Below are 13,305 nucleotides of genomic sequence, written 5' to 3' on the forward strand. Positions count from 1 at the left end.
CGAAACCAGAGCCGAAGGTGGAGGTAGGGTTTGGGCTGTCCCACCCTGACTCTCTTTTCACAATGGCTGTGTGTTTAATGCATCCCATCTCTGCTGTGGTGCTCCTTGATGCTCGCATGGCAAAGCCGGTGCTGTGGGAGTGACTCATGCTTGGCCTTGAGAGGTGGCTGAGGCTTGGGAAGAAGAGGCCCTTTAAGCATGAGAGGCAGAAGGGCGTCTGGTCAGGCTTTGAAAGAGACTTTGTTACCTGCAGCCCTTACGTCAGTGCCTTTCACCAGCTCTGCAGTGATTTAAAACAAGTAGCTTCTCTTCCAAATAAACCTCAGCTACCTCCACACTTGCTCAGATGTAATCTGTGCTGCCAATGAGTGAAAAACCCCTATATGGGTCAAAACAGGGACAGACTGACACATGACTTGTGTCAGAGGGAAGGAAAAAAGGCTATGGTCTGCTCTGTATGGGAGGGCAGCTGGCCTTACATGCCCTTTTGGGGCTGTTTTCTTGGCGAGGCATTACAGCCAGCTTGATTTATTTTCTGCTTTTACAGTGAGCAAAACATTGATTCTGACCTTTCTGTTTGCACCCACAGAGGTCCCTTGGAAGAGCCTGTCTGTACGTCTGACTGTGGGTGCCTGACAGGGCTGCCTTGCTTCCAGGTGAGAAATGGATCAACTCCCAAGACTTTTGCCAGCTGCTGAGTGTAGGGACAGTGGGAAGACCTCAGTACCATGTTCGGCCCTTCAGCAGCTGATGGGCATTTCTCCAAAGCCTGAGGTGGTGGGATGACAGCCTGCCCAGGAGGCTTGAGGTGGTTTTACTGTTTCTGGGTCCTAGTTGGGAATTAGCAAACATGCAGGCCCTCCTGGAAATTGGGAGTGTTGCATGGGAACAACTGGTTGGTCCTGTGGGTAGTGTTGCTTTGACCTCTTTTTTGAACAAAGCTTTCCTGCTTGTGGACCTGAACTCATTCCCCATCCATGGCATGGCTCTCTGCAGGCTGTGATGTTCCCAGCTGGTGCTGGAGAGCTGGCTGTATTGTTAGCCGAATCTAACCATGTTTCAGTGGACAAATAGAAATTATTGTGAGGAGCAAATTAATTAATTCATCAGAACTGCCAGTTCTGTCAAATTCACTGGAGATACTTAGCTGTGACTTAAGGCTCACCATGTGAACCACCTCAAAGTACTATAGGAGTCCTTTGCTGGATTATGTGTAGGACACAAACTGCCCTTTATGCCCACCCCATGATATAATGGTTTGATTGCAGAGCAGGACCAGTGTCAGGGCAGTGGGTCTGTCCTCAAGCCTCTCTCAGTTGTGCCACCCCAGGAGACACAAAGGTGCTGGAGGTGCTGCAAAGCCATGGCAATGGGGGAAGAAAGCAGCTTGTGCAGCCCTGCTGAGAAGAGGAGAACGGGACCAGCTACCCGGTGGTTTTGACCAGTGGAGCTTCTTTTTTTGCTGTGATGTTACCTGACTTTAGGACCACGAGTCGGGCCAAAATCATGAACAGTGAATCTTCACTCTGTCGTGTCACTGAATTTAATTGTGATCTCATTCTTCTCTTTTGATGCACAATGTACGTCCCTACTTTCTGCCTTTACCCTCTTCTTGAGTCTAATTTTTGTGGTTTTTTGGGGTTTTTTTGTGGGCAAATTATGTCTAGGTGGAGATGAGATTTCAGTATCCTGTTTACTGCAAACAGTTGGGGCCATTAATAAATGTTGACAGACAAAGACAGACCAGGGATTAATAAGTAGAGGACAGGAGATTAATAGTAAGAGCATAGAATCTGGTTCAAGGCCTGATCTTCCCAGTTGCTGGGCTATGGAAGATTAATGATAGCTCTTCTGCTAGTCTCACTCTTTCTGTGGTAGCTTTCCTGACTAGGTTTAATAAACCATCCCAGTGGGTTGCTATAAATATGAAATCTAGGAAGAAGCCCATTGTTAAATTAACTAAAGATGTCCTTATGTTAACTAAATGAGACAGTATTAGTTTTGCTTTCTAGTCAGCACTTGAGCAACAACATCAACGTGTTTGTGAGTGGTGAAGTCAGATTTTCAAGTGCTTACAACTCCTCTCAAGACAAAAACATATCATAAAATGTATTTTGTGAAGCAAGCTGTGTCTAACAAATTGCTTTTTTACTCTGTGTCCTGTGCAAGAGATTGATTTCTCTTCCCTTGACTGGGTTTTCAGCTTCATTTCTGTGAAAAATTGGGCTCTTGACCTGTTGCATCTGGTCTCTCATTAGGTTTAGTGTGAGATTAGATCATTGCAAGAAAACACTAGCTTTGCAAACAGCATTCCTGGTTAAATTTGTGGGAGAACTGTATAACATGGGACTGCATCACAGAAAGTTTTAATGTGATAGAAGGGTGTGTGCTGTTCAGGGTATCCTATATAGAAAGTCAGCTTCAAACTCTTTCTTTTTAAGCTGGAACTGTTGATTTAAGCACTCCTGTAGTCTTTTGACATCTGCCCTTAGGTATTTTCCACAGTCTCTGCAAAGATGACCCCCAGCCCTTGGTGCATAAGGTTATAGTGATATATAGGTATGTGTATGGCTGTGTTGGGAAGGAAGCAGCTGTGTCCCTGTAACAATGAGTGTGATGCAGCTGGGACTAACATCAGAACTTCATGCAGCAATAGCTGAATTTCTTTTCTGGGGAAGAAAGCCTATGCACTGCTTTGGTGGCCCTGTAAAAAAGCTTTTCCCCTCTTGTCCGCTCTTGCATACAGTGCCCTTGGCTTTTCAGAAGTTAATTGATTTGTCTATATTATGAGTCTCTCTTTAATTTTATTTGTGTAAAGAAGAACACACGCTAATCTTCCTCCAGAGAAATGTTTTGCGTTGCTCCTCTTTGAACGTTGGCCCTGGGTGTGCTGTTGCTTAATGAGTCTTTAACTACACAGCTATGGTTCCCACATGCTCCAGCCTTGACACACACAAACTTGTACACCCACGTGCCTGCTCCCAGCTGAACCGAGCCTGCCCGCTCCCCGAGCCTGCCCGCTGCTTCGGGACTTGTGTGCAAGGCAGCACCTCCCTGAGAAGCCCTGTGTGTGAGAGGGGCTTTTTACCTACAGAGAGATAGACAAAGCCTCACATGAGCTGTCCTGTGAGTTGGAAGGGCTGTAACCTCTTTACCACCCTGTCCTCTCACCCCTGGCTTGTTTAAAGTGCGTCTCCAGGAGCACGGATTCCTGTGGGCTGCGCTGCCTGTGGCGAGGACCCGAGTGAGCGCCGAGCACTGACCCCAGCACCCGATGCTGAATTACTGTCTGGAATGCCACTGGCTGCCAGGTCCCTGATAGCTTGTTTTTAATGAAGAGTCCTCCTGTAATTCCTAGAATATCTTGCAGTGCAAAAAAACTGAGCGGTGTGTGTATTTTGCTGTGGGCTGAATTTTTTCCTGCTCTTCACAGTTCCCTCCATGAACAGAGAGGAGGAGGAGGAGGGGGAAGCAGCTGACTGCTTTTTTTGTTGTTGTTTTTGTTTTTCTACTTGACTTCTGTGAAATATGTGGTGATCAATCGCTCGCGACTAACAAAATGTTTTTGTTTCTTTTTGCAAAAGCATATGGGAACTGCAGGAAAAGCATATGGGCATTTTTAGGAAAACATATTGGTGAATGGACAAATTATAGCAGTGCCAATATGTTTTGGATGTCTGGCTAGACCACTACTACTGCCACACTTGCTGGCATGCAGACACATCCACAAGGTTTCCAGCATGTGAGGGGTGTGTAGCTGCTCCTGGGGATAGGCAGGCTGGGCTGGATCAAGCCCCTGCTGAAACAGAGCCGTGATAACATCTTTGGGGTGTGTGGCAGCCTCATCATGTTCTGGGGTAGGCTCTGGGCTCATGTTTATGGCAGTGTATCCATTCTGTCAGGAGACAGCCCAGAGATCCACTTGCAGCTGGCTGCAAGCAATGATAATGGTAACCATTTTTCTTTCCAAAGCACTGGATAGCACTCCTCATAACACCTGAGCTTCTTGCAAACAGCTAGGCAGCCTCTGGTTTTTCCTCTGCTGCTCTAGCAAGATCTTTGTGGTAGCTTGGGCTGTTATTTTTGATTTCTCCATCAAGTGGTTTGCTTTTCAGGAAATGCAGAACATTGGCAGTATTGTTTCTGGTCCCAGTCCTGTTTGCCCTGGTATTGGTGATCCAGAGAAAGGGATCCATAAGTAGGGGATTAAGGGGATTAAGTTGTCTAGGCTGGTGGACTCTGGTGGCTCACAGCATCCCTGCTGTGGGAGCTGCCCTGCTGTGGACCCCTGTCCATGATGTCCTGGATTGGTAGCTCTGATGGGGCAGCCCTTCCTGCCCACCCCAGCAGTGAGGGAGTACTGCCTCTCTCTGGGATGGGCATGGCTGGGTTGCAGAAGGGGGCCAAACACATGGCTGAAGATTGGGGGAATAAGCAAGATGCACATCTGGGCAGTCATTTGGACGTTGCCTGGTTCATCTCGGTTATGAACTGGCACTCAGATATTCTGAGTGGTAATTCAGCACCTTTTAGTGCTCTCCCTCGTTGCCAGCTTCAGGATGATTTGCTAGTGAGTAATTTTACATTATTTAATGTAGCTACTTTCCTTATAGCTCTTTTGTTCTGTGAAACAATTCCTTATTTTATTATGCAAACAGTACATTTAAGATCCTTGTGGGTCTAAGTTCCCAACAGTGCTTGAGATGACGGCAGAGAAGTAGGTTATTTCAGAAATCATGATTCTCTTCTTTAGAAGCTTTCTTGGAGTTCTGCTTTAACTGCTTTTGATATTATACGTGCTTTAAAAAAAGGCTAAAAAAATTCAGTACTTCCTAAATGTTATAGAGCTCAAAAAATACACTGTATGCCTTGTCACAATATTTAATACAGAGTGCTATTTACAGTAATGAATCAAAATGTCAGTTTTTAAAATATGAACTGTCAGAGTGTTCCTACTTCGCAGAAAACTTTGATATGACAGTTTGTTAATCATATGACTATTACATCAAATATGTCTAAGAGTACTTTTGCTCGACAAAGTCTTTTTTTATCCTTTTCCCCTCCCTTTTCCCTGTTAATTCTGGCAGGGTTGTTTGACTGAATGCACTCTAATTAGAGGTCAGAAGAATCCAGAGCTGAATGCTTTTGTTTATGGACAGAAGGGATGTGTCAGTGCCTGTTTTCTTGCTTGTCATGGTCACCTAATCTTAGGTACAGCCTGGTTTGGATCACATCTCCCTTGTGAGCATGGTGGAGTGGTGCTGATGCCTCTGGGGTAACTGCATTTGGGCAGCTGGGCTAAAACTGTCTCTTGAGTAATAAAAAGCTTGCTTGTACTGTAGGATTTCTAATCCCTGCAGCTTTAGCATGAGAGCACAAATAAAATAAAGATCTCAAGGCTGCCTGTGCATCCTCAATGAGCTGAAGGGCTGGTGGTGCAGGGCAGGGCTGGTGTTGCTTCTTGGGCACGAGGCAGGGGCCTGGGGATGCCAAGGTCCTCTTCCCAGTGCCTTTGATTATTCTGGACCCAGGTCAAGGAGTGGGTTTGGGCTCTGATTTCCCTTCCATTAATTTAGACCGTAATGTTTTGCTTTTTTTTATTCTTTTGTTTGCTTATCTGCAAAATGAGAGTAATTAATTGATATTAGTTAACTCACAAGTCTCCTTAAAGCTGATTAGTCAAACAGCTGTACTTGTGGTGAAGACAAGGGAGAGCTTATGTAGATAATCGTGCTTTAGAAAACAGCCTCTGGAAGGAGCAGTGGGCTCAGCATGCTAATGTGAGGACTGGAGGCCAGAGAGGAGTCCCAGGTGTAGCAGAGTCATGTACCTCTGCCCAGAATGTCTTTGTGCCACATTGCCTAAGGCTTCAGATGGATTCTTACTGCTTGTTAAAACTCTCAGTTACCATTGCGTAGGTCTTACAAGTGCAATATTTCTGAGTTGGAGTTGGCCCAGCACAGCTATGGGAATAGGAGGAGTCTAAAAAGGCAAAAGCTGTGTGTCAGCAGTCCAGAAAAGAGGAGTGTGGGCAGTGCAAGACAGTAAATCTTAGAATAAAAAAATCATAGAAAGGCTTGGGTAGGAAGGGAACTTTGAAGACCATTTAGTTTGAATTCCCCTGTGATGGGCAGAGACCACTTCTACTAGATCAGTTTGTTCCAAGCCCTGTCCAACCTGGTTTTGAACATTTCCAGGAATGGTGCATCCATAGTTTCTCTGGTCAATTCATTCTGGTGTCTTACTGTAAAAAAAATTATTTCTCAGGCCAAATCTGATGGTCTTGATTGTGGGTATTTCTGGGGGCCTGATTAACTTGAAATTTCAGCTGGGCATGTCTGTTAAATAACAACCTCAACACTTGCACTGATGTTCCTGAACAGGTGATAAGGAGTTGTTTTCAGGGGTGTGGTCACATATTTAAGTGCACTTTTGAGCTGCACACCAGTGAGCTCTGGTGTGGAAGGCCCAGGGAAAGCCGCTGCACATATCTGATGTGCTTAGGCCCACTGGGTCTCACCACTGGAAGGAAACTGGGGAAGGTGAGGGCAGTGCTGTGGCATTTGTCACATTAATATCCTTCTGACAGAGGAGGTGAGGAAAAAACAGAGGGGAAGAAAGCAGGGGAAGGAGGTGCTGATGGGTGAGGTGATGACAGCACGAGAGGCTTTGCTGGTTGTGGTGGTGCCTGGTGGACCACCAGGAAGCCTGAGAGGAGCTGTTGGGTGAGCCAGTCCCAAAAGAGCTCTTAGACAAACAGAGGGGTGCAGACGGGCTGCCAGCAGCAAGGGCCACTGGCAAGGCATGTGTGAAGGCATCCCTTTCCAAACCATGTCTTTGTCACCTTCATCAGGCCAGTGCTGCTGCGTTTCCTCATCCCACAGAGGAACGCTGATTATTACTCAATTTTCATTTTAGACAAATCACATTTTAGTGCAACGATTTTTCTTTTATTATCGTTAGTGGACTGGGTGGAAAAGGAGCTCTAACAGATGTATGATTAGCAGGGCATGAAATTAAAAATGTTTGTGTACAAGGAAAAGGTTGTTTACTACCAAATTCCTCATTTGAAAATGAAGTGATACTAAGACTGGCAGTGCGATTCTGCAGCATCCCCCCCAGTCCTTTTCTGTCCCTCCCTCAGTAGTGTTGGCTGAAAAGTAACAATATTTTTAATGTTACTTTTATTAAAAAGATAATAACACAATTGAAAAGTCAGTACCTGCCTTTGGAGGCAGATTATTTAAAGAGGTTTTTCTCGTGCTCTGGCACTGATGGAGTCAATTCAAGAAAATATTTTGACTGATGTTTAAGCCCCAGTGATTAGGCCGAATTGAATATTTTATATCAAAATTCATTTGGGTGGAAAATAAGGTTCTGATTGAATAATTCTGAGTGTGGGCATGTACCTGGGTGAATATCACGTATTGCCAAAATGTTGAAAAATTCATACTTGGAGCTGCTGCTGCAGCATATGCGGAGGGGTTCAGATTAGTATGTAGTACTCAATTCTTCCCCTGTTTTGTGGGTCAGACTTGTAGTGGTTTTGCACAGGAGTGGTTTCAGGCTCTGGTAGAAAGCCATCAGCTCTTAGATTTTTGTCTTAGAAGTGTGGGGGTTTATCCCTGTAGAAAATATCTGTGCTTCCCCCCACCCTCTCCATGATAAAGAAATTTTTAGTTTGAGAAAATGATCCTTTTTCTTTGGAGCTTTGCTTGTGATACGCAATTCTCAAGCACAGCTGATCTTCTTTGATTTTTTAAAATTATCACAGAATCATAGAATATGCTGAGTTGGAAGGGTGGATCAGGATCATCAGGTCCAAGTCCTTGCCCAGCACAGGACACCCCAAGAATCACACCATGTGCCTGAGAGTGAATTTTAAAAGAATGAGGTTAAAAAGTGTGCATCAGAAACATTTCATTTGTGTTATTCTGCTGAGATAAGCCCAGTCCTACCTAGGACTGAACATTTCCCAAGTACTTTGAATTCTCACCTATCTCATTCTTTGTCCTCTGTTTGTGGCCAAGGTCAAGGCTGACACTGGTTGAAGCCTGTTGGGCTGCTCATGTGTGAGGTTTCACCTGGGTGAGTGCTTGCAGGACCCAGACCTACGGCATCATCGTGATGGATTCTGCCTGCTGAGCCTGGATGGCATTGAGCAGAAAATAGGAAGAGGGCTAAGAGATTGCCCCTGCACTCTGGGAACAATTGAGACAGAAAATTGCTTCCAGGATTTCTTCACTTTTCCACAGAGAATAACCAGCCTGTGTAATTCTCTGCCACAGGAAATACTGCCTGAATCTGTTACTTAAAGACAGCAAGCAAAGTTCAGATAGCAGCCTGAATACCAAAGGTGCTGCAGAGCAGGGACTGTCCCTTACTCAGGGTGTTTTTTGGTGGTGTCATTTTTTTGCTGTTTATGTTATGGGATATCACAATGGTGCAACCAGTAGGACTGATCACTGAATGATGGCTTAGATAGCCAGCATGTTCTGGGTGCACATTTAGGCTTTGGTGCCCTAAAAAAGAGGACAAATTTCTATGCTGAGCTTGTAAATGGAATTTTGCTTAGGCTGGTGCTTGGATTCTACACCTGAGATTGTGGGGGAGCTTAGAGCATTTCCAGTGAGGTGTCTGGTAATTTCAGTCCTTCTCATGGCTCGTTCTAATATTTGCTTCATAGATGTCAGCAAATCTCTACTTCTGCACCTTTGTTTGTTAATCTGGAAGATGGGGCAGCACTTGGGCTACTTGCTGGGGTTTTTGTTCTGTTTCTAATAAGGCCTTTCAACCATGTGTTTTATTCCAACTTTTAGGGGAAATTATTTACATTTTTTGAGTGAGAGTAGTTGTGGCCAAATCACTGCATGAGCATTATACCTGCTGGGCTCCAAAATTTGATTCCTAAATTTCCATTAGTGGGTCATACTGGGCCAAAGGATATTGAACTGCTAGAATAGAAAGGAATAAAACAGAATGGAGTTGGTGTTTGGTTATGGGCTCTGGATGTCATTGTTCCTGACTGTTCATCTGGCTAATGTTTGCTTTTGTGTAGTATTTGTCTGTGTCTGTGCTTCTGTGCACATGGGGAAAAGGAGGACAAATATCACTGGGATGGATTAGCATTAAAAAATAGTTAACCGATCAAAGCCATAAAGCTTGTCCAAGTGAATTCTTCAGATAAATAGTTTTGAGTTTCCCAAGCAGCCGCAGGCCATAAAAGCAAAGCACTATCGTTCAGAGATGCAAAAAATCCCCTTCTGTAGGAGTGTTGGACCTATTTGTTCCCTTTTAGGAGGGAATTCAAAATGTTTTCTTAATTTTTTTCTGAACAGCTCACTGCTATCCATCATGAGCCTTTGCCAGCTCAGCTCCCCCTCAGTTTTAACCCTCCACTGAGATCTCTATGTCCATACTTAAATTTTTGGATGCCTTTTGGCTCTGTGCACTTTTCTCTCACAGACCACACCTTGTCTCTGAGCTCAAAATGTTGTAAAGTAGGGGCTAAATGTTGTCCTCAGTGCCTTGGTGGAGGTCAGAGGGAAGGTGGGATGCAGATGGAGAGTGATATGTGGACAGGATTTCCATGCTTCCTGAAGGGATGACCTGGGAGCCCTGTTCCTGGTGCCATGTTCTATCTAGTTACTGATGCTGTCCCAGCAGGAGCACCAGCCCCACCAGGTCTGCAGAGCAGGTGAGACAAAGCTGGAGGAAATTTCCTTTCTCTCACATGGAGGAAAGTTGTTTGACTGCTCAAAGTTATTTGAATCTCATACTGAAGGTTAAGCAACCAGCCTCTGGGAATTGGGCACATAAATTTGCTTTATGCTTATGAAAGTCTATTTCACAGTGTTTTGCTTTTTTGCTTCTGCTTAAGATGTAGAAAAGAATGAAGTGCTGATGTATAGTCCATACACAGGGTATTTGGATGGCATGGTCATTAATAGGAATGAAAATGATACTGTGGTGTTTCAGAGCTAGCCAAGAAAAAAAGAAAGGAAAAACTCTCAGAAGACACAAAATGCTTTGTAGCTGGAAGTGCCTGTTGCCCTGCAAGGTCTCAGTTGTCCTTTTTAGTCCCAGTCTTCTATTATTGAAAATCTTTTTCTGCCTAATACCTACTAGCTTTTTAATACTGCTTAATTGTATGCATGCCCCCCCCAAAAGAAAGCCACACATTTTTCTGCTTTTGGAAATGTTCAGCTTTAGGGCCCCCAGGAGGGTGTTAATGGCTGTGTCCCGGCTGCCTTTCAGGCAGAGAATTCCACTTTTACTTTCCTTCTGAAATTTGGAGTTTCATTCTCCAGATAACGAAATTTTAATATAACCACATTTAAAGTGTGTGTGTATTTATATAAAATCATTATCTTTAATCCAGAGTCCTAAGTATATTCTGGTAGAAACTGAGGTCATCTTTGTAACAGGTGGGCAGTGCGTGGAGAGCAAAGCTGTGTCTGAGGGACAGGACTGCAGCTTTGGAGAGGGATTAGATGTTTGCACAAGTGTGGGCATGGCATTCATGTGTTCCATGTACACACATCCTGGGTTTCTGTGGTAGAGCAGAGATGATTTACCCACATAGCAGGGCCATTTGCTAGGGTGAAGTCATCAGTGTTGTGTTCCTAAAGCAATAGAGAAGTGCATCCATATACAGGATAGTGCAAAGTAAAGGGGAAACTCATCCTTCTCCTCCAAGCTTGTGCTTTGGCCTCTGGTATAGGCTACATCCTACCCTCAGATGTGAGCAGTGCTCAGCTATTGATAACAAGAGGAGGAACTGAATCTGAAGCCCAGGGCCCTTCTGCACAGGGAAACCATTGCAAAACAAAGCCAGGGTGTGAATTTAAAGTGCAATAGCTGTTCCAAGCGTGCTTCTCATGTGGGCAGTCTTATTCTGCTCTGAGAGGGCCTTTGTGCAGTTCTGCTTCATCCAATGCCAAAGGCACTGTGAGTGCAGAAAGAAGAATGCCCACACAGGGAGCGGATAGCTTTTCCAGGCTATTTCACCAAGCTGAAGAGTCCCAGGAGATGCCATGTTTTCATGTCCCCATGAATGTTGCAGGAGTCTACCCTTCATTCAGCTCCCTCTCCACTCAGGCTCTCATAGGAGAGCTTTGTGGTGGGGGTGTGGTGGAGCTGTGTCTTCTGGACCCTGCCAGGTGCAGCGTGCATCACTCTTTTGTTTGAATTTTTGGGGCTGATCCCTGAGGATCTCGGTCTTGTCTGGGCATTCCTGGTGTTGCAGTTTGGCATTCTCCATCAGGGCCATCACCTTTGGTGGTGTGTCCAGGCTGCTGAAAAGGACTCCTGTGAGAACGTGCCTATGTTTACGTGTTGTTCCTTTTCCTGTGAAATTGCCAAGCAAACCTGTGCGCAGGCTATGATCATTGTCTGAACACCGTTGAACAGGGAACAAAAAGCCCATCTGTTCTACAAAGAGCCAGTGTAAAGAGCAGGCTCTGTGACTAAATAAATTCACATCTGTTTAGCAGAACCATCAAATGGCGAGCAGAGGGGCCTAATGTGAATCACATGTTGAAACCACAAGTATGAGTGAGATGAGCTGCAAAAGAGAGAGCCTGGAAGTGTTGATCCATGTGAGCAACTGTTGGTTTCCCTCCTTATTCTTTGCCTCTACCAGTTTCCTGAGCTAATGATGCAGAATAAAAAAATCATGGATGTGCTCATGTCTATGCATATTTATGTGTGTAAGTTTGTATTCATTGTATGATTAATTAATCTTCCTACCTTATTTTGAGCCATTAGATCATAACTTCAGTTGGAAGGGCTCTGGGTGATGGGGGAGCTGCAGAGGAGGTACAGTGGGGCTGACATGAAGAGAGCAGGTGAAGCTGTTCCCTAGTGGAGGTGCTTCACAAAAAAAAATTGCCCTGGGGTATCTATTTTTAAAAAGGAGATTGACTTAGAAGTGATTCCTTGTGATGATGTCTCCATCAGTGTCACCTCAAGGAACATGATAGAGCAATCTAGAAGCTTCAAAGGGTAGGTTATGCCTTTACATGCTCAAGCTAATTTCAAAATAGGTATCTGTGTACCAGTCCTAACAGACTGCATCTTTCCATGGATCAATGGATTTTGTTGCTTAGATTTTCCCCTTAGTGTTTTAAGCCCTGCAGAAACAAAAGGCAGCTCAAGTTTCTGTATTGGTTGCATTTGCAGTTTATTTTTCTTTTGTGCCAAGAACATATCAATGCAATTTCAAAACGCTGTATTTTGTGACTTGAGGCAGCAGTTTCTAACTCAAAAACAAGAAGGCTTTGGGGAGGTACACACAGCTCAGGTGCTTTAGTGAAGGCTATTTGACTGATCTCCACAGCCCCTTAGTGTCCATGCAGAGGAGCAAGCATCTTCTCTCCCACAGGATCTCATGAAAAGAAACACACAGTGATTTTAGTCTCAAATGCGGTTTCTTGATGCTGCCTTGCCTTTTGTCCTAGATATTTTGCAGCAAACGAGGCCAAACTTGTGGAAACAAAGAGTGGTGGAAGATAGGCTGTTAGATCTGATTTGCACAGATCCTGCTCTCCTGCAGCTCAGACTGCTCTCTGTAGCTGACAGGGAGCTGTGTACAGCTCACCTGGGATGTGAGCTCTGCAGGAGTTGCTGGAGGTAATGAAGCACTTAAGGGCTGATGTGTTGAAGGTCCCCGAGGAATGATTAAGGTGTTGGCAGCTGTGTTACTTTGAAAGAGAAATATGTGCGTTACACAGCAGAGGCATGCTGAAATGCCTTTCAGATGCTTGGTTGTGTGTGGGAACATGCTTTGCCTCAGACCTGAGAGATAGCGGTAGCAACTATTGAAGGGCATTTGATAAATGGAGTTGTGTGTGCACTTACCAGCTGCAGGACCCAGCTGCCTGCCCTAGCACAGCTCAAAAATGAGTGGTTGCAAGTAGCATATAAAAATCTCTGGATATATTGAAAGTTTTGTTCTTCCCTCTAAAAGTACCCTCATGATTCATTTCCTCTCTTCCATCACCCCCTGCCAGTCTTTTTGGAGAAAGTGCAGTGAAGGTAAAAGAGGATCAGAATATTTTCCTGGAGACTGTCAGATTTGAGCTGTTCCGCATCTAGGGAACTGATGTGGCCAGTCTAGTATGAAAACTCTTTTGTCACAACAGAACTTCCTACTGATTTTTGGAAAGGGGAACAAATGATTATTTTGGATGGTCAAAAACAGAAGGCAGCAAAGCAATAGTGGTAGAGCAACTGGGGTGGGCATTTTAGCAGGATGAGCTTGTTTAGCAAACTCTCAAGGCTAGTGTGGATGCCTGGCTAGGT

At 44.7% G+C, this 13,305-nt stretch overlaps 1 protein-coding gene across 19 annotated transcripts in view; it reads left to right on the plus strand.

The window, feature by feature from the left end:
• The window catches only part of LPP (LIM domain containing preferred translocation partner in lipoma), a 334,843-nt gene that overhangs the window by 93,494 nt on the left and 228,044 nt on the right, over nt 1–13,305 (plus strand). For 15 of the 19 annotated variants that reach the window (XM_068200643.1, XM_068200642.1, XM_068200656.1 and 12 more), the window contains one exon: nt 590–656. The exons of the other annotated variants lie outside the window; for them this stretch is intronic. The gene's annotated coding sequence lies outside the window, so the exon portion shown is untranslated. The remainder of the gene's footprint in view (nt 1–589; nt 657–13,305) is intronic. 19 annotated transcript variants of the gene reach the window in all.

The sequence above is a fragment of the Anomalospiza imberbis genome, chromosome 10 (genome assembly GCF_031753505.1).
Source record: "Anomalospiza imberbis isolate Cuckoo-Finch-1a 21T00152 chromosome 10, ASM3175350v1, whole genome shotgun sequence".
Lineage (NCBI taxonomy): Eukaryota > Metazoa > Chordata > Aves > Passeriformes > Viduidae > Anomalospiza > Anomalospiza imberbis.